A 24987-nucleotide genomic window follows, 5' to 3' on the forward strand; every position below is an offset into this window, starting at 1 on the left:
TTAACAAAAAGGGGCTTGAATATTAGTAAAGTGAATCACTTACCAGGAGCTGGTAAAAGGAGGACCTCATAAGCGAAGCGGCAAACGAGATCTGGGTACTTACCGCCTTGCATCATGGGATATGGGGCTGCCTCGAGCTGGTAAAAGTGACTCTCGAGCTTAGCAAGTGCCGAGTCGGAGCCGAGGGATCGGCTCCGAACCCATCAAGCAAGAATGAAGGCGAGATTGACAACTTAACATGCAACTTTTATAATTCATATGCAGAAAAAAAACAAGGCATTTAAACGACTCATTCTGAATGCCCTTGTTATAAAAGGAACAAAAGTGGTGGCATAGTTATTATGGACAAGATAAAGTATATGAATAAAGATAAATTAATGCTAATGGACGAGAATATATATAAAAAACTTAAAAATAAAATGCACTTAAATATAAACACCAGTGTACATACAATGCATGTAGATGGATTAATTAACTTAGATGTACTAATTTTTTTATACGCCTCAGCTCATTACGCCTGTGTATTATGGAATACTCAAAACACAAAGATGAAAGCAACCCACCTGTGAGACTTAGTCTCAAGACAGGAGCTGGGTAACATAATTATCCAAGTATACGAAATTAACACAAAGTTATCTAAGAGACATGAAAGTTTTTTTTAAGTTATCCCTATGGGAAAGGCAAAATTAATGTGGAAACTTGTTTGCAGTTACGGATGTAGATTAGTTATTCACGTAAATGCCAAATTATGTTGGAATTGAATAACTTTTTCCATTAAGTTTTCATAGTGAAATTACTAATGTTAATATGACAATAATATGTAAACTTATGAAATTATCTTGGAAAAAGAAAAGCTGTGTAAAATCTTACCATAACCATAGATGTCCTTCTCTTCCATGTTGCAGTATTCTGTACATATGGGCTTTTTTTTTCTCTTGCTACCTGAACATCCGGCCAGTATACAAAAGATTTCAGTCACTGTATGGTGCGTGGGACGTCTGACATGGCCAGCAGAGCCTATATGCTTTGTATAAGCATATAACAGACAAAGGTACTGAGCACTATTCTGAGTTTACAATATTACACAATTTATGTATCTGCATTGGTGGGGGGAACCAAAGCTACAAACAGAGGAAGCTGAATATAAATGGATTAATGAATTTTGTGCTGATGACCATTCTGTACTAAACAGGATGGTTAGAATTAAACCAACCTGAGTTTTACAAGGACATGAAGGAATGTAATTGCCTAAATATAGGAAGATTTTAATACAAAAATGTGTGTATATTTCAGTAAGTTGTTTGGTACTTGAAAAAGCTATATAGCGAAAGCCATTGAGAGGTTCTTGTTCTTTTTTGGCTTTTCCCAGTTAGGGGTCACCACAGCGGAACTCCGGTCCACTAATGATTGGCAGTAGATTTTTTACAGGTGCCAGCTCGACACCCAACCTTCAACGAAGGCACAGCAAAAGCCAATGAGAGGCTTGCATGTTTATTTGTTTTAATAAAGTACTAAGTGGTTATCTCACTTACTTCATAGAGTCCTCTCTGGATTTGGATATTTTGCTTGTGAAGTCACTGGTCCGGATTCATCTGCTTCAGGTTACTTTAAAAGACACGGATACCAACATAAGGAGCAATGGCTATCCCTCATAAGGCAGAAAGGGAATTGCTATCCCTCTTGTGGCAGAAGAAGAAAGCTCCAACGGTGGTAGAAAAAAATTATGTACCTACCATAACGTTCCATGTTAGTTGTCTTCATCTCGCCTTCCTTCTTGCTGGTTGGGATCGGAGCCGATCCTCGGCTCCGACTCGGCCATCTTCAATAGCTTGAGAGCTGTTTACTAGCTCGAGGCTACCCCTTATCCCATAATGCCTAGCGATAGCTACCCAGATCCCATTTGAAATAGCTAACACCAGACAATAGAATAAACCAGTCAAAATAATTAGTTGACTATACCTGCCATAGTCTCTAAGTCAATAGAGGAAAAAAAACAAGAGAACACACAGCCAGTGAAACAGGAACTCCTCTCGGTCCACTAGGACAGGGGGACAGAGGGTGGGACGCAAGAAGGAAGGCGAGATGAAGACAACTAACATGGAACATTATGGTAGGTACATAACTTCTTTATGTTAAATTGTCTATCTCTCCTTCATTCTTGCTGGTTGGGACAGTGTCCCTAGCACCTAATATCCTGAGTGGCTCAGTGGAAAAGACTCTTCAGAACAGTGGAACCAAAGGCAGCTCTGCTCCTGGAGACCATATCCAACTTGTAATGAGAAATAAAGGTATGAGGGTTTGCCCACGTGGCAGCTGCACAGATAGAATCCATGGGCAACCTAGATTGGAAGGCTACAGAGGTGGCCAAGGCCCTAGTAGAATGACCTTTCAGTTTAATAGGTAACTCTTTGTTCCTTAACTGATAAATGAAAGTAATAGTGTGAGACACCCACCTGGATAAGGTCACCTTGGAAACTGGGAGACCTTGTTTGCCTAGAGCATAGGAAAGGAATAGTTGGTCCGACTTCCTTGTTTCTTTAGTTCTGTGCAGGTAAAAACGCAATTGTCTATGAACGTCAAATTGGTGTAGTTTATACTCTGCCTTGTTGGTATGATTAGGGAAAAACACAGGAAGATCTATAGATTGATTTAAATTATTTTCTGAGCAGACTTTAGGAAGTAACGAAGGATTAGTCCTCAGAGCAACCCTGTCCTTATGAAAAACCAAGTAGGGAGGACAAACCCACAGTGCCTGAAGTTCGGAGACGCTCCTGGCTGAAGTAATAGCTACCAGAAAGAGTGTCTCCCAAGATAGAAACTTGATATAGCAGGACGCTGCTGGTTCAAAAAGGGGCAGAATTAAGGAAGTTAGGGCTAAATTAAGGTCCCAATGAGGAGGGGTGATCTCTCACTGGAGGCCTAAGAAGAGTTGTCCTTCTCAAAAAAGCTTTTAAGAGCTTATGAGACAATGTTAGAATTTGACAAACCAACATGAAAGTTAGAAATGGCCACTAATTGTACCCTGATCGTAGCAGAAGCGGAACTGGAGTGAAACAGTTGAGCTAGGCATTCCAGAATTTTGTGGACTGGGGCTGAAAAGGGATCCACATTCCTAGCCTCTGCCCAACAAGAAAAACATTTCCATTCGCTAGCATAAGTTTTCCTCGTTGTAGACTTGAGAAGAGACGATAATCTCACGTATTGCTGGGGAAATACTGGGAAGCCTGGCTAAGGTTGGAAGTGGAGCAACCAAGCTGTGAGCTGGAGAGTTTGGAGGAATTGATGCAACCCGCCTGATTGATGAATCAGGAGATCTGGAATTGGGTCCAGAGTCCAGGGTTGATCGAGAAGGTAATGGTGCAGGAATGGGAACCATATCTGTCGAGGCCAGTAGGGGGCAATGAGGATGATTTTGCAACACAACGACTTTGCCTTCTGTAAGAGTTTCGGTATCTGAGGAAACGGAGGATAAGCATAAAGAAGTCTTTCACCTGTGGTCCCAAAAGAAAGGAACCATCAAAGGGAGTGTTGGTGAAGGATGCTCGAAAGGGTTCCGCAAAGTTACACAGCCGCATACACGCATGCCTCCTAAGGGCCACACCCGTACCCGCGGCTCTACTTGCCCCATCAGCTGCATAGGAAATGAGCCTCATGGAGGAGTTAACAGAATTAAGTGTCGCTAGCTGGGAAGCTACTTTGGCTTGTGCTCCCTCAACTGTTGGATCTTGAAGGGTATCTCCGAGCTCTTTAAGGAGATCCCTTTGAAGTCGGGTAAAATGACATAGGTAGTTCAGTGACCTCATAGAGAAGGTCACTGAAGCGAACATTCGCTTCCCATATCTGTCCGTCGTCCTAGACTCCTTGTTAGGAGGATGGACAGACGAGGTCTCCGCTAACTCTTTTTTGGTGGCTGCTGCTATCACCATGGCATCAACAGGAACGCCTTTCTAAAGGAATTGTTTATCCTGTGGTGCTGTAATGAATTTACCAGGTCTCCTCGGAGTTGGTTCCACTGTATCCGGAGCTGACCAAGCCTTTCGAGCCACCACTGTCATAAGTGAATCGAAAGGTGGAGAAACCCAGGAGGTGGAAAGTCGGGAACCAAATGCATCCAGAAATACAGACTCATCCTCGGTGGGGGCTAGGGGATTCCAGCTCCCCCTCTGCTTAAGCATTTCTAAGATGTCTGAGAAGGAAACATCTTCAGAGGGGGATCTTGGGGACCCTTCCGAATCATCTAAGTCTGTATCAGAAGTGACAGACTTGGGGGAGTCAATGTGCTTCCTCTTACACTTTTTCTTCAGAGGGGGCTCCTCTGAGTGATCAGGAGAGGCCTCGGAAGAGGAGGAAACACCCAATGGTGTGTCCTGGAGCATCGGTTCCCTACGCTTAGGGTCTGGAGGAGGAGCAGAGGTTGGCACAGACACTACAGGGGACGGAGCTGGTGGGGCTGAAAGTGGAGCTGACTCAGAGGACAGCACACTCCGCATGACATCAAAAGCATCCCTGCCATGATGCAGATAAAGCTCCAGTTCCGAAGAAATAGGAATCTTTCTCTGCACCGAGGGGGATGGCTCCGAGGCCAATGTTGGAGCCGAGCTCACCTGCGCCGAAGCTCCGAGGGGGAGAATGGGGTTGGACAAGGGTCCAATGCCACTCGCCCCCTCGAAGCCGAGGGAGCTACGGCGCCCAGATTCCTCGATGGAACCATCAAGGGAATCGGAGCAGACATCGGAACCGAAGGAGATGGTTATCAGAGCCAACAGTTCCACTACTCGAACCCCAATGAACTCCGGCTCCGAACTCATTGGAGTCGGAGGAGGAACATCAAGAGAAGTGGACTGAGCTGATACCGGTTGAGGAGGGCTGGACAACAATTTAGCTAGTGCCTGCGACTTTAGCAACCTACCCACTACTCTCTCCACATCATGATCAGACAGCCTAGAGGATCGAGAGGAGTGACAGGATCAGTGACTACGCTCGCTCTGAAGTAAAGGAGACCGAGGAGCAGACCTACTAACTGTTCCGAATTACTTGTTTTTTACCGAGTTTTGGGGTCCAAAAATGGGTTGCCATGATTCCAGAGTGGCACCCCTTCATTCCGATTTTTTTTCTTTATTTTTTTATATGTTTTTTTATTTTTCGTGCTTTCACTGATGTCATCAAGTGCGCGATGACATCAGCTCGGCAGGGCTACCAGCCTGTCAGAATTCAGCTCACGGCGCATGTATTTCCAGGTTTCTGGCTGGTTCAAATGCTTTGTAAGTGGGAATGAACCAGCCGGAAAGAATGTTTGGCAAGGATTTATATAGCTCAGGGCTTGCAAGGATTTATTTACAAGGCGTGGAAGGTATGACGGCTTGGACAGTGGATTGCAAGGATTTATTTTTATTTAGAGTGCTCAATCTGGCTGGATCGTTCAAGTAAGCTGAAAGTTTAATATATATTGAAAAGTTTGTGCTTAAGCTGAAACATCATTATTTATGTTAGAAAGTGTGTGTGTGTGTGTGTGTGTGTGTGTGTGTGTGTGTGTGTGTGACCTGACCAGTGCCACACATCCAAATAATTTGGATCTGGGGGCAGACTGCCCCTTCACCCACTCTAGTTATGGCACAGATAGAAATGACCCAGCAGAAGAAGAATTCAGGGCAACTAAGCAATATACAAAGAGTGTTGCTCATCAAAAAAGGAAGTGTTAGTTGAATATCTGTACTCTGACATCTAGCTGGATTTTCAGCAAGTAATATGAATTATTTTACTAAGGACTTACATTAATTGATATCCCTCTGTTTTGTTTGCTGTTGGAGTTTTCAAGAGGGCTGAAATAACTGGGGACATTTTCAAGAATAATCTTCAGCATGGAAATTGAGAGAGAGAAAGAAAGAGACTACGTCCAAGAAACAGATTGAGCTCATGTTTGTGTAATTTTGCACGTGTTGTTTTTCAGCTACTGAATAAATGCACAATTTAGCAACAAATAGCTTCAGTCACCTTTTAGCTGAAGATGGTTATAGGCCAATGTTGTAGCCAGCCTTTATCTAAAGATGGTACTTCAACAATGTTTATTTTAATTTTTCTGCAAAGATGTGTGTTGACACAGAGAGAGAGAGAGATTAAAATATGACTTTATATAATCAATTTTATGTAAAACTAAGTAAGAAAAATGGTGATGATTGAATGTTTCACTTGCTGTAAGATTTCCAGGTAATACGGAATTATATATAAAATGATATCACACCTAAATGGCTGGTTTTAAGTTCTCCAGAATAATATATGCAAGTTGAGGCTATTGAGCGATCAGGTTGTCATTAAGTAAATGGAAGCATCCAAAAACAAAGCTGAACTAAACACTGTTCTTGGAATTTTTAGATTCTTGTCCAGATTCACACAGTCTACAGTACAGCCTACTGGAAAAATGTTCAAACAATATACATAAAATGTGCTTTGTCTAAAAAGTGTGCTGTATTATACAAGGAATATAACTTAATAAAGTCAGGAAGGTGAATCAAAGAAAAGAACAGGTATGTTTCTTGATTTGTGTGCAAAGGGTCAATAATTTGAAAAGAGCCCAAAAGGTAATCTTTATCCACCACTGGCCAGATGCATTTTCTTTGGATGTGGTGTGGGTGTCAATGCTGTTTCAATGAATGTGAGTTTCAAGGGCAGAGAAGTTTTAATGCCAAGTCTATTTTCATGGTGAGACAGTATTGCTTTGTTTAGCAGACATCTGTTAGTGTTTGTGCATTGTTGTGCTGCAAAATGTAAAAATTAAAATCCAGACAATCATTGTAGAAGTAAAGCAGTATGCACACATTAGTGTTTATGGCAAATGGGGCAAAATAGTCAGGTAATGGGACATTGGAATGGCTGCAGGGGGACTCTGGTGCCATATTTTGGTTGTCTGTTCTTCAGCTTGCGTTTGAAAGTTGGTATCCCACAATTCTATTAGAGTGGGTGGGGTTACATAAGTATGTATGCAAATTAGATGTTAATCAGCGTACAGATTTGTACGTATTTTTCATGGGACTTGTACATATTTCTGATGTTTCCAGGTTGAGAGGTATGCCGAGGAGCCAAATGCACCGACTCGAAGAAAGGGGACCTCAAGCCTCTTGTGGCCCCGCAATTGCTCCGAAGCCTCTGATGGAGCTGACGGGGAGGTTGTCTTGTCGGTGCCAGCCAGAACCGACGAAGGCTCCGAAATTGGAGCCGACGGCTTAGTGGATTTCACTGGCTGCGAGCTCTTGGCCGGTGAATCCTGAGGTTTACTAGACCCCTAAGAATCAACTTATTCTTACGCTCCTGCAGGACTCTTGGACTAAAGGCATGGCAAACCGAACAAGAGTCCTGCAGGTGCACAGCGCCTAAACAATAGACGCAAGAAGTGTGCCTATCTGTCAGAGACATTTTCTGATCGCACGAGTCACACTTCTTAAACCCAGAAACCTATAAAAAAGAGAAATATTCAGTTCTACAAGAACAAAAAACACGCCTACTAGAAAGGATATATAGATAAAAGTTTCCTTTTTTTTTTTTTTTTTTTTTTTAAGAAGGTAACAGGAAAGCCACTAATTTAAACGGCTAGCCTATAAGAAAAAAGCAGTAGGAAAGCCTCCAAGTTAAATGGCTAACCTAGGAATGAAGGGGGGAGGGGTGTGGGAGAACTCGCCAAGTTAAACGAGTTCTACAAAAAAAGGGATACTATAGAATAAACAAATCTCTACAACAGAAACAAAACTATCACTAATAATAAAAAAGTGGAAGAGTTAAATTCTAGTCTGAATTTACACAAAAAATTCTATACAAGTCTGAGCCAGAAAAACGACACCTCGCAGCTGAAGCGGCAAACCTGGGTAGCCATCTCTAGGCATTATGGGATAAGGGGTAGCCTCGAGCCAGTGAACAGCTCTCGAGCTATTGAAGATGGCCGAGTCAGAGCAGAGGATCGGCTCCGATCCCAACTAGCAAGAACGAAGGCAAGATAGACAACTTAACATCAAAAGTCTTTGCAGATCAGTGGAACAAAAGTAAAAGAATGGTAAACAAGAATGGAGGGAGGGAGGAGAGCAACAACTAACCAAAGTGACCAAATGAATGAATGTCAAAAGAGAGGATGGGCTCATACCAAGTACAAGGTAAGTACTAAATGAGAGTACTACCAGGGGATTATTGTAGTTACGGTTGATGTTACGAATTTTACAGTTTGTTAGAGCCACAAAATAGGGATGAATGAAGGATACACATGGGCTAACAGGTGCACAGGAAGTGTAGTGAAAATAAGAAGATGAAACAGGAAACTTTGCACTGCCTCAACAGAGAAATGGAAAACACAAAGAAAGAATGTAAAAAAAAATATAAGGGGAAATGAGTCTTAAAAAGAAGTTATGACTTACCATAACTCTCCATCTGTGTTGTCGATCTTCATCCATTCTTGACTTTTGGGTCCACGGTGCCAATCCTCGGAACGAAAACCTCCATTAAACAGCTCGCGTCAGCAAAAAAAAAAAAAAATCTCTTGCGCTACTAGTCTACCCACAATGCCCCTCTCTACATTACCTCAGATCGAGTTTGCAAGCTTACAGAAGATACCCTAACTACTCAAGCCACAAGCCATGTCCAAAGTGTATCCTAACAAAGAAACCCAGGACAGCATGTTGCTCCACCAGAACTCTATAAATCGACAACACAGATGGAGCATTATTTATTTTATATTTGTTGACCGGGTTTCTCCGATTGGGCTACAATTGCCCGTTTTCAGCGGAGACCCGAGGAGAAAAGCTCCAACAGAAAAATAGAAATTTTACATATTGAATACATTCAACAGTACAACACATTACTGCATTACAGTGTCATACATTACACGGTGGCAAGTGAAATGCATATAGAAATGCATTCATCACAGGGATACATTCATAATTAGAAGTTATGTACCTACCATAACGTTCCATGTAAGTTGTCTTCTCTCGCCTTCTTTCTTGCTGGATGGGTTCGGAGCCGATCCTCGGCTCCGACTCGGCACTTGCTAAGCTCGAGAGCTAATTTTACCAGCTCGAGGCAACCCTATATCCCATGATGCAAGGCGGAGACTACCCAGATCTCATTTGGTAGCTAAAGAAATAGTAATATTTTCTTCCAACTGAAGAGGAGGAAGAAAAGTAACAATACTAAATAACATCATAATCCCCTAGAAAGATCAACCTAATCTAGTAACACTAGAAGCTGAACAGCTAGAAAAAGGAATAAAACCTCTTAATAGAAGATGCATAATCTTCTCGGTCTGACCAGGCTAGGGGGATGGAGGGCGGGACGCAAGAAAGAAGGCGAGAGAAGACAACTAACATGGAACGTTACGGTAGGTACATAACTTCTAAATGTTAAGTTGTCAATCTCGCCTTCATTCTTGCTGGATGGGACCGCGTCCCTAGCACCTCTATCCTGGGTGGCTCAATGGAACAGACTCTTGAGAACGGTGGAACCAAAATTCGCTCTGTCTCTGGAGGCCAAGTCTAATTTGTAATGTGAAACAAAGGTATGAGGAGAGGCCCATGTGGCTGCTGCACAAATGGTGCCTATTGGAAGTCTAGCTTGAAAAGCTGTCGATGTAGCTAGAGCTCTGGTAGAATGGGCTTTTGGCTTGGAAATCAACTCTTTGCCTCTGAGCTGATAAATGTAAGTGATCACAGAAGACAGCCATCTAGATAAAGTTACCTTGGAAACTGGAAGGCTTTTCCTGTTCTCTGCATAGGATAGAAACAGTTGATCAGATTTCCTAAAAAGTTTAGTTTTGTCCAGATAATATCTGAGCTGGCGGTGAACATCAAGACAATGTAACTTTTGTTCCGCTCTATCAGAATAATTCGGGAAAAACACTGGAAGATCAATGGATTGATTTAGGTTCATCTGCGATGCCACTTTTGGTAAGAAAGACAGATTAGTCCTTAGAGATACCCTATTCTTTGTGGAATATTAAATAGGGAGGACGAATGCAGAGAGCATGAAGCTCAGATACTCTCCTGGCAGAAGTAATGGCGACTAGAAAAAGTGTCTTCCAAGAAAGAAATTTCAAAGAACAGGCAGCTGCAGGTTCGAAAGGGGGAAGAATCAAGGATGTTAAAATTAAATGTAGATCCCACTGTGGTGGGGGGTCTCTAATCGGAGGTTTAACTAAAAAGATACCTCGAAGGAATGCCTTGCAACGTTTATGTGATATAATGTTGTGGTCCAAAAGGCCTATATGAAAATTTGAAATAGCTGCCAGTTGAACTTTCACTGTGGAAGAGGAGGATCCTGAATGAAAAATCTCAGCAAGGAAGTCCAATACCGAATGAATCTGAGCAGTATAGGGGTCTATGTTCCTAGCTTTTGCCCAGAAAGAGAAACGTTGCCATTTACTAGTGTAAATCTTTCTGGTAGAAGATTTTAGGGAAGCTACTATGATATCCCAGAGGGGATTAGAAATCATAGGAAGCCTGGCTAAGGATGGAAGTGGAGCAACCAAGCAGTGAGGTTGAGAGAAGGTATGGATTGGTGCAGTTGACCCGACTGGTGGGTCAGAAGATCTGGAACAGGGTTCAGATGCCATGGTTGTACCAAGAGGTAATGATGTAGGAACGGAAACCATATCTGTCGAGCCTAATAAGGGGCAAGGAGTATCAACTTGGCTCTCAAGGCAGTTGCTTTCTGAATTAGCTGAGGTATCAGCGGAAAGGGGGGAAAGGCATAAACAAGTCCCCGGGGCCAATCTTGGGTTAGAGCATCTCTGGGGGGGATGGCCTGGAAGGGGGAAGAGAGAGAAGAAGTCTGGGCATTTGCTGTTTTGAGGTGTAGCGAAAAGGTTGCAGCAAGGAAGGCCCCACTTCTGAAAAATCTCTTCCGTCACTGATTGTTTGAGAGACCACTTGTGAGGCATGAGAATAGCTCTGCTCAATCTGTCCGCTATGATGTTGGATTCCCCGGGGATATGCGTTGCTATTAGAAACCGCTGAGAAGAGATTGCCCATTGCCAAAGTCTGAGAGCCTCTCGACACAGTGGATAGGACTTGGTTCCGCCCTGTTTGTTGATATACCACACTACGGACATATTGTCCGTTTGGATTGCAATAGTTCCCAGGGGAAGAGAGTCTTTGAGGGCTTGCAACGTTAAAAGCACCGCTCTCATCTCCAGGACATTTATGTGCAGATGGTATTCGAAAGGTTGCCAAGTGCCATGGACCATTCTGCCCTGATAATGCCCCCCCCCCACACCTGATCAGGGAGGCGTCCGATGTAACCGTGGCAACAGGGGCAGGAGGAACAAAAGGTCTGCCCTGATGGACTTGAGGGGACGATCTCCACCAGGTCAGATGCCTTTTGCAAGTTGGAGTTACTATGATCTCATGACGCATGGGAAGTTGTTGAAAAGACCATTGGGCGAATAGCATCCATTGTAGAAGATGCATGTAAAAGCAGGCAAAGGGAAGAAGTGTTATGGCGGCCGCCATAAGACCCAATACTTTCAGAGCAAATCTGGCCTGAATTCTGTTGCTGAGAAGAATCACCTGGACGTGTCTTTGAATGTCCAAGATCCTTTGGTCTATTAACTTTGCTGAAAGTTGTACGGTGTCCAATTTTGCGCCTATAAAAGTAATAGATTGACAAGGCGACAAGGCAGATTTTTCGAAATTTATAGAAATCCCTATCCCTCTGCAAATGTGAATGGTGTAATCTCTGGCTTGGAGAAGTTGATGCCTGGTGGTGGCAGTGAGGAGCCAGTCGTCTAGATATGGAAACACCTGGAATCCTTGACATCTCAGGTGAGCCGTAACCACTGCCATACATTTGGTGAACACTCTGGGGGCTGTAGTGAGTTCAAAGGGCAGGGCTCTGAATTGGAAGTGACTGGTCCCCAACCGAAAGCGGAGAAATCTTCTGGAGCATTTGTGAATTTTTATGTGATAGTACGCATCCCTGAAGATCTATCAAGCACATCCAATTGTCCTTGCCCAGAAAGGGTAGAATGGACTGAAGCGTGACCATCCGGAATCTTGATTTCTTTACAAACTTCTTTAGTTTGCTCAGATCTAATATTGGTCTCCAGTCCCCTGTCTTTTTTGGAACTAAAAAGAACCTTGAGTAGATTCCGGATCCTATTTGGTCCGCTGGGACTGGCTGGATGGCTCTTTTTACTAGCAGTTTTGATATTTCTAGTACTGCTAGTTCCCTTAGACCGGGTGGAACGTCTGGGAAGGGTTCCCTTTTGCTGAATTGGGGTTTGAATAAAGGGAATTTTGTAACCCTCGGATATAATCGGCTGTACCCATGTGTCTTGAGAAAGAGAAAGCCAGGCTATTGGGTACAGCGATAATTTTCCCCCGACTGCCTCCGAAGGCGGACAATCGGGCAACATCTCAGGGATGCTGGAAGGGTTTTTCAGAAAGAGGCTCTCTGCTACCCTGATTCTGCGGACCCCCTCTGCCCCTAGGGCGGCGTCTATTATTGTTACCCCCTCTGCCTCTGGGGATAAACTGACTTCGTGCGTCAGGCGTGACTCCTTGAGATTTGCGGAACCACATCTTCCCTCCCTTTTGTTCTTTGGGGTAAGGTCTTGAAGGGGTGGAGAAACGGACTCCTACGGCAGAAAGAGTCTTGCCATCTTGTTCGCATCTAGTCAAAGTGTCTTTCACTTGAGGTCCGAACAAGGTCGAACCATCAAAAGGGGAGTTTGTGAAGGACGCCTTGAAGGGGTCTGCAAAATTACAAAGCCGCATCCAGGACTGACGCCTTAAAGCCACTCCTGTGCCTGCGGCCCTACTCGCTCCATCGACTGCATAAGAAATGAGCCGCATAGAGGAGTTAACAATGGAGTTAAGGATTCCTAGCTGTGAGCACAACAGCAATAAATCCAAACAGTGAAAATAGCAATACGTAGTCAAATTGAGCAAAAAACACCAGAGTTGAACCAGAAGGATTTAATATAACGCTTTCCACAAAGACATACGTTTTCGAGCTTCTTCATCAGAAAAAACACACAACTGCTTTGAATACTGCCTTTATACACCAAGGTAGTAAATTGAATAATTAAATTAATTAACTCTTTGCATTAAAGTGAAGGTAAACTTAAAAAACATGTAAAAATCTTTATTGAACATAGGTTCATAGGTTCATAGGTTCATACTAGGCTATCTGCCCAAGGGCATTTATAAGCCTAGCCCATAGTTATGTGGCTTTCGCCACCCCTTTAGTTTGAATAAAAACTATGCCTATCATTTTGCTGTGCCTCTGTCAAGCAGTGACGCTGAAGTAATCCCTGGGGTATATCTGCAATCTCCCATCCATTGGTCAAGATTCCTCTTGAACAAGACCAGAGAGGTGCTCTGCCTCACATGTACCGGGATTTTGTTCCACAGCATAGGGAGTCTCTGGGTGATGAATCTGTCCCTCCAGCACGTTCTATTTATAACAGTGTCAAGGTTTAAGTCTCCCGCCCTTGTGGTTCTGAGGAATCTAGATTTTTTGAGGTGAAGCATATTCATCAAATCTGGGTTTGACATGGCCTTATATGTCAGGCACAGGTTACCTCTGAGCAAGCGGTATGAGACTGAATAGAGCTGGAGTTCTTTCAGTCGGGCAGCATAAGACATATTTTTGAGACCCTTTATCCTTTTGGTGAGGAACTTTTGGGGCCTTTCAAGCTGCAGCAGGTGTCTGGTCAGATACATTCGACGGGGCATTGTACTCAATCATAGGTCTAATAAGTGATGAGTACAGGGGACGATGACCTCCCTTGATCTAGATGTGAATCCCTTCATGATCAGGTGGGTGATATAGAAGGTTTTCCTAACTACTTTAGCAACATGAGTGTCAAACGAAAGGCTACTGTCAACCTGGGTCCCCAGTTCTCTGATGACTTTTTCTGTGCTCAGTGGGTTGCCACCTATATGGTAGCTAGGGTAACTTTGTTTTTCCCAAAGGGTATGACTATGCATTTTTTGGCGTTTAACTTCAGGCCATGGCTCTGGCACCAGTTATCCATTTCTGTGAGGCCCTTCTGGAGGATATCTGTGCCAGATGTGTTTTCGACTATGGCGCCCAGTTTGCAGTCATCTGCAAACTTTGTCAGCCATAACCCTCCTGTGTTTGCTTGTACTTAAGTAGATGCCGAACAAGAGTGGACCCAGGACTGAGCCCTGTGGGACACCACTTGTGACAGGCTTTGAGTCTGACATGGCTCCAGAAACTCTGACCCTGTGGGTTCTGTCACTTAGCCAGTTTGCAACCCATCTTGTGATGTATGGGTTTACATTCAAGCTGATGAGTTTTTCGATGATACCTGAGTGGGGTATTGTGTCGAAGGCCTTTGCCAGGTCGAGGTAGGCTGTATGGACTGCCTTTCCCTCATCAATGGCCTTGGTGACTGTCTCGAAAAAGTCAACCAAGTTTAAGAGGCAGGATCTGCCTTTGACAAAGCCAAACTGAGTTGGATCCAAAGTCTGCAAGTTCCCTATGTCTTTATTTATGAGTTCCATTATGATCCTCTCCATGGCTTTGCATTTAAACTTTAAAAATCCATGAATGAATAGATGGGTTGTATGTTTTATAAAAATTAAATATTAAATATAAAAACTTCATATTAAAAAATCCTTAATGGATACAAAGATATATATAAAACATTGAATTCACCTAAGATAAAAAGAAGTGAATATTTAAATTGTAATCTATGTCTCCATCTGGTGGACAAAATAAAAAATCACAATTTGGCAGCTCTCAGTTTTAATACTGGAACTATAGAGAGCATGTCATTCAGACCTGGTTCCCTAGTAGCATCCAAAACTATTTGCCAATATAATTCTCTGTACTCTAATTTAGTTTCCCACATGCCACCCCTGATTTCTTTGGGCACTGTCTCCAAAACAAAGAAATAAAAAATGGAATTAATACATTTTTGGGAGTGACGAAATAAAGCATTGTTTAAATTTCCTTTTTTCATTTCATAATACTGTTCATAAATTCTGGACTTTAATTTCCTTTCTGTTTTCCCTACATAAAAGGAAGAACAGGAGTGGCATGTGGCAATGTATACAACCCCCTGTATATTGCAATTGGCAAAAGCAGAGCTAGTTATAGTTTTATTTCGGTCTGGAAAAACTAACATTGAACCAGTTCGGATATATTGGCACTGTGAGCATGTACCACACTTGAATGTTCCCTTTTTGTGATTAAGAATGTCCCTTGTGGTTTGTCCACCAAATTCAAAAATATTTTTTAGATTTATGTCCCTCTGATATACAAATTGTATTGGCTTATTCTTCAAGTATTCCAAATCGGTGTTTGGTCCACCAGATGGAGAAATAGATTACAATTTAAATATTCACTTCTTTTTATCTTAGGTGAATTCAATGTTTTATATATATCTTTGTATCCATTAAGGATTTTTTAATATGAAGTTTTTATATTTAATATTTATAAAACATACAACCCATCTATTCATTCATGGATTTTTAAAGTTTAAATGTTCAATAAAGATTTTTACATGTTTTTTTAAGTTTACCTTCACTTTAATGCAAAGAGTTAATTAATTAATTTAATTATTCAATTTACTACCTTGGTGTATAAAGGCAGTATTCAAAGCAGTTGTGTGTTTTTTCTGATGAAGAAGCTCGAAAACGTATGTCTTTGTGGAAAGCGTTATATTAAATCCTTCTGGTTCAACTCTGGTGTTTTTTGCTCAATTTGACTACGTATTGCTATTTTCACTGTTTGGATTTATTGCTGTTGTGCTCATACCCTCATTTGGGTCTCCACGAGTGAATTTTGGTGTTTTTGGTACTGTTTTTCACTCGTACCATCCGTACTTGATTCCTAGCTGTGAGCTAATCTTATCCTGAGACCCAGCAGCTGACGGATCCTGTAAAAATTCTCCCAACTCTTTAAGAACATCTCTTTGAAGGCGGGTGAAGTGGCACAAGTAGTTCAGCGATCTCATGGCAAAAGTCGTTGAAGAAAAAATCAGCTTGCCGTACCTATCCATAGGATGGACAGGTACTGAAGGATCAGCTAGTTCCTTCTTGGTGGCAGCAGCCACCACCATGGCATCAACTGGGACACCCTTTGTAAAATATTGTCTATCTGGTGGGGCCATAATGAATTTTGAAGGCCTCCCTAGGGATAAGTTCCACCGAATCCGGAGCCATCCACACCTTCCGAGCCACTACCTCCATAAGAGGGTCGAAAGGCGGAGACACCCAGGAGGTGGAGGGTCGAGATCCAAATGCCTCCAGGTATACTGACTCGTCCTCGGAAGGATTAAGGGAGGGCCAGTTCCCCCTCTGCTTAAGGAGTTCAAGGATGTCTGAGAAAGAGACATCCTCAGAGGAGGACCTTGGGGATCCCTCCGACTCATCCAGGTCAGTATCAGATGTAATAGACTCAGGGGAGTCTAGATGTTTCCTCTTACATGTCCTCTTATGCGGAGGTTCACCTGACGGATCAGGAGAAGCCTCGGAACAGGAAGATATTCCCAATGGGGAAACCTGAGGCATTGGATCTCTGGGTCCGGGACGTCAGCAGGCACTGTAGTGGGAGAAGCTGATGGAACTGTCCGCTGACTAAGCCCAGGGGCTAGTACACTCCTCATCACCTCGAAGGCTCCCCCGTCAGAAAGACCAGAAAGTTCCCGCTCCAAAGAGATAGGAACCCCAGGTCTCACCGAGAGGGAAGGCTCCAAGGCAGATGTCGGGGCTGAGCTCACCAACGCCGAAACCCCTAGAGGGAGAACGGGGTCGGAGAAGGGTCCGATGCCACTCACCCCCTCGGAGCCGACGAGAGAGACCAGACGCCCGGATCCCTCCAATGAAGGCCTCAAGGAGGAAATCGGAGCAGAGGACGACTGAGCCGAAAGGGGTGGTTTCGGCTCCGAAGCTACAAAGGTGACGGTTCCGAGGAGCTCCGGCTCCGAGCTCTGTAAGAGAGTCGAAAGAGGAATGTTTGGTGGATGTGAAATAGCTACCGTCTGTTGAGACGGGCTATGGAGTATTTGGGTCAATGCCTGAGACTTTAATAGTCTACTCACCACTCTCTCGAAGTTGTGATCAGACAGCCTGGACGACAGAGAAGAACGGCTCCGATGGCTCTTCTCCGAGAGCAGGGGTGATCTCGGAGCCGAACATATCAACTCTAATGAAGGGGATCGAGATCTCTTTTTAGAGATCGATGGAGCCAACGGAGCCGAGGACACGTCGGCTCCAGCCGGAGCTGACACTGAATGTCTAGATTGGGCAGTATCGGCGCCGGATGGAGCCGATACTGTGACTGTTATGGTGGAAGGATCGGCTCTGGCTGGAGCCGATCTCGACCCTGGTGAAGATAAACCAGAAGCCGACGGCTTGGAACTTTCAGCCGAAGGCTGGTTTCGAGGGCTTCCCGGCGCCGACTTAGTCAGGGAGCTCTCAGGCTTTAATAAGCCCCTTAATATCAATTTATTTCTGCGCTCCTGCAGGACTCTTGGGCTGAAGGCATGACAGATAGCACAGGAGTCCTGCAGATGCAGAGGTCCCAGGCAGTAAACACAAGAAGTGTGACCGTCTGTCAGAGACATCTTCTGACAGCACGAGTCACACTTCTTGAAGCCTGAGACCTTCGTGTCCTTCGACATAACTGTGTCGAGGAAACACAAGTTGTGAAACACAAAACACTAACACACACACACACACACACACACACACACACACACACACACACACACACACACACACACACAAAAAACACCCAATCCAACAATTTAAACTAGACAGGGATAACACAGTCATACACAAACAATCCCTGACAGGAAAAAATTTAGGAAGGGGAAGGCCTAAGCTAGGGAAAGGGGATAAATAACTCGAAAAAAAGGGAACACTAATGGGAATAGGGTTAAAGTAAGCGTTAAGGTTAACAAAAAACAACTATAGATATGAAAATTTAAAGGGGGTAGACTAAAGTCTTATATTTAGTAAATTACCTGGAGCTGGTAAAAAAAGGCACCTCGTTAGCGAAACGGCAAACGAGATCTGGGTAGTCTCCGCCTTGTATCATGGGATATAGGGTTGCCTCGAGCTGGTAAAATTAGCTCTCGAGCTTAGCAAGTGCCAAGTCGGCTCCGAGGATCGGCTCCGAACCCATCCAGCAAGGATGAAGGCGAGATTGACAACTTAACATTTACATATTATATACATAATTAAGTGCAATAGTTACTAGCTGAAATATTTTACTAGTTATATTTGTACAGTGATGTAGCAAGAGGAAAATATAAAGTAGCAAGTTTGTTTATTGAAGGGAAGGACGAGAAAAGCAAGATAGAAGGCTATAGGGGAGTGTTTATGGGGGATAATTACACTGGCAGGTCCATTTTTAATGAAGGTATTTTTGCAGTGGTTTTGAATTGATTGGGATGTTCAAGGGATCTTATATCTAGTGGTAGGCTATTCCAGGCAGTGGAAAAGTTAAAGCTATAGACTAGGTGACCCATTTTGTTCCTTGGTTTGTAGATTTTAGTAGGCCTTGTACAGAACTGCAAAGTAATCGAGTGGGTAGGTAATGAGATATTAGAGATGAGATAGTTGGACAGAAAGAGGGTTTGTAGAGAATGTAGTGAATAATCTGAATGATTATACTGAAGCAGGTTAGGTAATTCTAGCCAATTTACTTCTTTTAGTGAGAAACAGTGATGGGACTTTAAGAATTTTGGACAGCCAATCTGGCAATCCTGTTGTAAGTTGTTTCTAACTTGTTTAGTAGTCCAGTGTTGAGGCTGGTGAGAATCTGGGAGCTATACAGTAAAGTGGGTAAGAGGTAGGCATTTGAAAGGGTTAGTTTTGCTGTTTTGGTAAGATATTTTTTCTTTCTATAAAGGAGACCTAGCTTGAGATGCGTTTTTCGGATACAATTATTAACATGTAAATCAAAGGTTAGTCTATCATCAATAGTAACACCTAAGAGTTTTGCACTGGTGTCCACCTGTATTTGAGTATTATTTTGTGACAATCTGGAGAAGGAAGACTATGTGGTTAAGGTTTTAGGGAGAAAGAGTAGTAATTTGGTTTTCTTTGGATTAAGGATAAGTTGATTTTCAGATAGCTAGTTTTCTACGGAGTTAAAAAAGGACTCTGTGTGATTTTATTTGAGGTGGTGATTCAGCAATAGTGACAACTGTTAAATCATCTGCGTACTGTATCAGTAAGGATCCAGGACAGGAAGAGTAGAGAAGGTTTAAAGATGTTAAAAAGAGGTGACCCAACGATGCAACCTTATGGAACACCTGTTTTAACAGGAAGAAGAGGGGAGAAAGCTGAGAGCCATTTAATTGACTGGAGTCTATCAGAGAGATAGTTGTTAAACCAAAATATGGTGGATGGAGAGAATGTTTGCCAGTTTAAGAAGGAGTTTATGAGAGACTATATCAAAGGCTTTAGCGAGGTCAATGAAGAAACAGGAAATAAGTGTGCTACTGTCTCTAGCTAGTGATAAAGAGTTTAGGAAAGACAGGAGAGCTGTAGTAGTTATGGTAAGTCATAACTTATCTGACGTTGTCAATCTTCATCTATTCTTGACTTGTTAGACACAGTCCCCAGCTACCCTACATCCTGAGTGGCCCTATGGAAGAAAAACATTCCTCAGAACCAAAGAAGGCTCTCCCCCTGGGGACCATATCCAATTTGTAATGAGTAATAAAGGTATGTGGAGTAACCTTGCTATAGCTGTGCAAATGATGGACATGGAGGCTTTAGAATGAAAAACAGCTGAAGTCGCCATATATATGTTAGAATGTGCCTTCAACGCCATAGGGAGTCTTAGATTCTTTTTCATGTACATACAGGAAATGCAATTCCTCAACCATCTTGATAGAGTAAACTTAGAAACAGATTTCCCCAAGGTTGCGCTTGCAAGAGACACAAAATTGTTCCGACTGTCTAAAACGCCTAGTTCTGTCCAGATAGAAACATAATTGCCTGTGCACATCCAGAAGGTGCAAGCCTTTATTAGAAAAATTTGGGAAGAATAGATTGATTGATATTGGCCTCAAACAACTTTAGGAAGAAAGGATGGGTTTTTGTTTAGAGTGACACTGTGTCTTTATGGAAAACTAGACAAGGGGCTTTAAACCACAGAGCTTTTAATTTGGAGACTCATTTCGCTGAGGTGACAGCTTTAAAAAGCAACGTTTTCCACAAAAGAAATTTTAAGTCACAGGTAGCTGCAGGTTCAAACTGAGGAAATGTAATAGACTGCAATACAACAGTCAAGTCCCATGGTGGTAGAGAATCATTGAATGGGGGCTTTAGACAAATGCTGCCCTTAAGAAAACCTTGCAAAGCCTGTGGGAGACTAAGGGCTGATCACCAAAACCATTATGGAGATTTGAAACAGCTGCTAATATAACCTTAATAGTGGAAGTAGAAGCTCCTTTAACAAAGATGGTAGCTAGAAACTCAAACTTTTTCTACAGGCGCTGAAAAAGGATCCAGACCATTATCAGAAGCCCAGATAGAAAATCTCTTCCATTTACTATGGTAGAGATTCCTGGTGGATGGTTTATGGGATGCCAACAAAATGTGTAGTACAGGAGATGGGATGTCATTATGCCTGGCGACCAACAGAACTGGAGAAACCAAGCAGTCAGCTTGAGGGTCTGTAGATTGGGGTGCACTAGTTCCTGAGGATGGGACAGAAGGTTCGGAACTGGGTCCAGAATACAAGGGCAATGATGCAGATGAGGCCAAAGGAAGGAAAACCATACTTGTAGAGGCCAGTAAGGTGCAATGAGGATTACTTGCTTCTCAACCAAGCTGCTTTCTTAAGGAAAAAAAGGATCAGAGAGAAACCATATTTGTCGAGGCCAGTAAGGTGCAATGAGGATTACTTGCTTCTCAACCAAGCTGCTTAAGGAAAAAAAGGATCAGAGGGAATGGAGAAAAGGCATAAGACCACCCAGGGGCCAAATGAGGAGAACAGCATCTCTAGGGAACTCCCCCTGAGGAGGAATTAGGGCAAAGTAGCTTCTGCTCTCGTTCATGGGTGAAGCAAACAGGTTGCAGCAAGGCTGGCCGCAGCGAAAAAAGATGATCTTTGCCACTCTGGAGTTTAGAGACCACTCATAAGGCATGAGGATACATTTGCTCAGTCTGTCAGCAATCACGCTTGAACTCCCTGGGATGTGCGTTGCTATGAGAAAATGGTTGAAAGTTATGGCCCATTGCCAAACACAAAGGGATTTTCGACACAGCGGGTAGTACTTGGTTCCCCCCTGTTTGTTGATGTACGAGACTACAGACATGTCTGATTTGAATAACTGTCGTCCCTTGAGGTAAGGCAGAATGAAAAGCTTGCAATGCTAGAAGCACTGCCCTGAACTCCAGAACACCGATATGCATATTGGCCTTGGAGGGGGACCAAGTGCCTTGGACCATCTTCCCCAGATAATATCCCCCCACCCAATCTGGGAAGCATCCGTGGTCACTATGGCCTTGGGCTGAGGGGGGACAAAGGAACGGCCTAGAAGAATCTCCCTGGACTGCATCCACTAGGTGATTCAACAGGTGGGTTAGAACAGACCATTGGTTCACAAGCAGCCATTGAAGTCTCATATGAAACCTTGCCAGATGGACTAACTTGCTCGTTGTTGTCATGGAGCCCAATGCTTGCAGAATTTGTTAAGCCAGTATTTTGCTTGAATGAAGAAAAGGAAGAACCTGTGAATATATTTTCTGCAACTGTGAAGGGGAAGGGATGCCACACAAGACAGAGTGTTGAGACGAGCTCCGATAAATTCCATATCCTGAGAAGGGCTTAGTTGAGACTTCGCAAGACTGACCATGTTGCCCAACTGTTGAGATTAGGTAAAGAAACTCCCAAAATCCAAGTAGCCTCAAATGTGCTGTGACCGCTGCCAAGCATTTGATGAACACCTTGCAGGCTGTGGTGATACTAAAGGGAAACACTCTGAATTGGTAATGACTGGCTCCTAGCCAGAAGCCTAGAAATTTTCTTGAGCGTTTGTCCATCTTTATGTGGTAATACGCATCTTGAAAGTCGATAGAGCACATCCAATCATTTTCCTCTGAGAAGGGAAGTATTGACTGAACCGTGACCATCCGGAATTTTGACTGAATTTGCTTAGAATACGGAGAACCAAAATTGGTCTCCAGGCCCCAGTTTTCTTTGGCACTAAAAAGAATCTCAAGTAAAATCCAGATCTTAACTGGTGTAGTGGGACTTCTTGGATAACTCTTTCCTAGCAATTTTTGTATTTCTAATGCTGCTTGATCCCTCTGACTGGGTGGAACATCAGAAAGTCTTGCTTGGGTACTTGGGTGAAGGGAACTGAATAACCCCTGGAAATATTTGTTAGCACCCAGAAATCGGTAGTTATGCATCATCAGGCAGTTAGGTGCAAAAAGAATCTTCCCCGAATGCCTCTAGAGGCAAGCAATCAGGCCCCCTTTCAGTAGCACTGATGGGGTTCACCAGAGATGGACTCCCTGGAACCCTGATTCTGCAGACCACCACTGCCTCTAGTACAGCGTCTTCCATTTTAACCCCCCCCCCTGCCCTGAAAACAGTCCATACCACGTGTGTCTTGGAAAGGTTTTGGGGACTTCTTGAACCACATTTTGTCACTCCTTTGATTCTTGGAATAGGATCATTGAGGAGTGGAAAAACGTACATCCACAGCAGACAGAGTCTTTCCATCCTTTTCACACCTGGACAGTTTCCTTAACTTTGGGCCTAAGCAATGAGTATCTGTCAAAGGGAGCATTGACAAAGGAAGACTTGAATGGTTCCAGAAACTCACACAGGCGCAACCAAGTGTGTCGTTGAATAGCAACACTTGAACCTGTTGACCTGTTTGCCTCTTCGGCTGCATGCACAGTGAGCCTCATGGATGAGTTTGCAATAATCACCAGGGTATCTAACTGGGAGGACACCTTTTCTTGAACCCCCTTCAGCCACTGTTCCTGCCAAGGTATCTGACATCTCCTTGAACAAATCACTCTGAAGTCTGGTAAAGTGTGCCAAAAAGTTCAAGGACCTGATGGAGATGGTTAATGATGCAAAGACCCACTTCCCAAATCTGTCCATCACTCTCTGTTAGAGGGATGTAAAGTAGAACTTTTCTCGGCTAGTTCGCTGCTACCACCATGGCATCAACTACTAAACGTTTTGCATAATGTGGATGGCGCTCAAGAGCGGAAAGTATTTTGTCAGGTCTCTGGGGGATAGGCTCTACAGAATTAGGAACCTTCCAAGCCCACTGAGCAATCAATTTAATCAGGTTGTCAGTGGGCGGGGTCACCAAGGAGGCAGACGGGTGAACACCAAAGGCCTGCAAGTACACGGATTCCTCAGAGGAAGGAGCATTGGACTTCCGATCATCCTTCTGTTTTAGGATCTCAAGAATGTCTCTGAAGGAAACGTCTTCTGGGGGTGACTATGGGGAACCATCCTTCTCATCAAAATCTGTGTTCTATGCGACAGATTCTTTGGAAGAATCAAAGTGTTTCCTCTTGCACAATTTCTTCTGAGGTGGCTATTCAGTGGGAGCATCTGAAGAGGGCTCAGAAGATGGTACACCTTTAGTATACAAGTCTTGCGACCTTAGAGCTTGATATCCAGAGATAGAGTTTGGTGGTAGAACCGATAAACCTGGGGTCAAAGGGTGAGATTCCGGTAACACAGGAGCCACCTGAGAAGAAGCAGTGGCCAAGGCTCTTTCCATGGCTTGAAAGGCAGGACACCCTGAGGAGGGTTGGGAGCCTTGAACAGAGACAGACAAACACGGAACTAGGGTCACACCATGAGAGACCCACCTGACAAACCGGAACAGAGGACAGGTCCTCTGTTGGTGCAGCCTAGAGAGACAAAGCTACCTCCATAGAAAAATTGGAGCCGACAAACCCCTCAGTGAAGACATGGCCCTGGGGACCCATCGGTGTCCAAGGCACCGAAGGCGTTAGAGGCGTACACATGGTGAAGACACAAAGGTTGTTGGTGCCAAAGTTATTAGAACCTGTGAAGTTGGAGTCGAGAGCTCTAAAGCCTCTGAAGAGGTCAGATGAATAGAGTAAAAAGGTGTCATGGGAGAGAAACCACCTGCACCAAGAGAGGGGCTGAGAAGATGAAAAAGAACCCCGAGTGTCAGGATCTGATCCACCAAACTTACTAAAACAACTTCTGAGATACTTCTGGTGAAATGCACAGACAATGCAGAAGAAGACTTGGGTCTTTCTAGAAAGAGGTTAGGCAGTTGCAAGAGAGGGATCCAATGGAGTGGGAATAAGTGGTGCTGGGATGAATAGAAACGTCAGTCTTCGGCACCGTCTGCAGAGTCATGGGGGATATCGGTGCCGACAACAGCTGTGACAATTGGTGATGGTGTCAGAACTAAAGCCATAGTAGAAGCGGTAAGAGTCATAGTTTGAGTGGGCATCATGGTCCATGTCAATGGCACCAGTAAAAGGTAATGGTGCCAAAGATTCAGTCCATTCAGAAAGCTTTGGAACCTTAGATTTCAGTTCCAAAGACGAACTTGCAGATGCATGCTTGTGCTTTTTAACTGCTGGTGCCAAGGGAGATATCGGCAATGAACAGGAAGCTTTGGAACCAGAAGCCAGAGGAGACTGGTCGGCCTTGGACAAGGCTTCTTCAAAAATGGCTTTAAGAAGACCTTTGAGAATAAGCTTACTTCTGTGTTCTACCAGGGCTCTATTACTGAAACCCTGGCAGATCGTACAGTCAGTCTACGAAAGAGGAGTCGGCTGACTCATCTTGCTGTAAGAGTGGCAAACGAGATCTGATGTAATGCAGAGATGGGCATTGTGGACAGACTAGTAGCTCAAGAGGTTTTTTTTTTTTTTTGGCTGATGCAAGCTATTTAAAGGCTTCTAAGGATTGGAACCATGGACCCACATGACAAGAACAGATGAAGACTGATAACATCAAATAACTGTTTACTTGGAATATAAATGTCTTCACAGA

The 24987-nt window shown here is 43.6% G+C and overlaps 1 protein-coding gene across 4 annotated transcripts in view; it reads right to left on the reverse strand.

The window, feature by feature from the left end:
• The window catches only part of ZNF451 (zinc finger protein 451), a 1506235-nt gene that overhangs the window by 879972 nt on the left and 601276 nt on the right, over positions 1 to 24987 (reverse strand). The window lies entirely within an intron of this gene.

This window comes from Protopterus annectens, chromosome 2.part1 (genome assembly GCF_019279795.1).
Source record: "Protopterus annectens isolate FY-2018-M chromosome 2.part1, PAN1.0, whole genome shotgun sequence".
Taxonomy (NCBI): Eukaryota; Metazoa; Chordata; order Ceratodontiformes; family Protopteridae; genus Protopterus; species Protopterus annectens.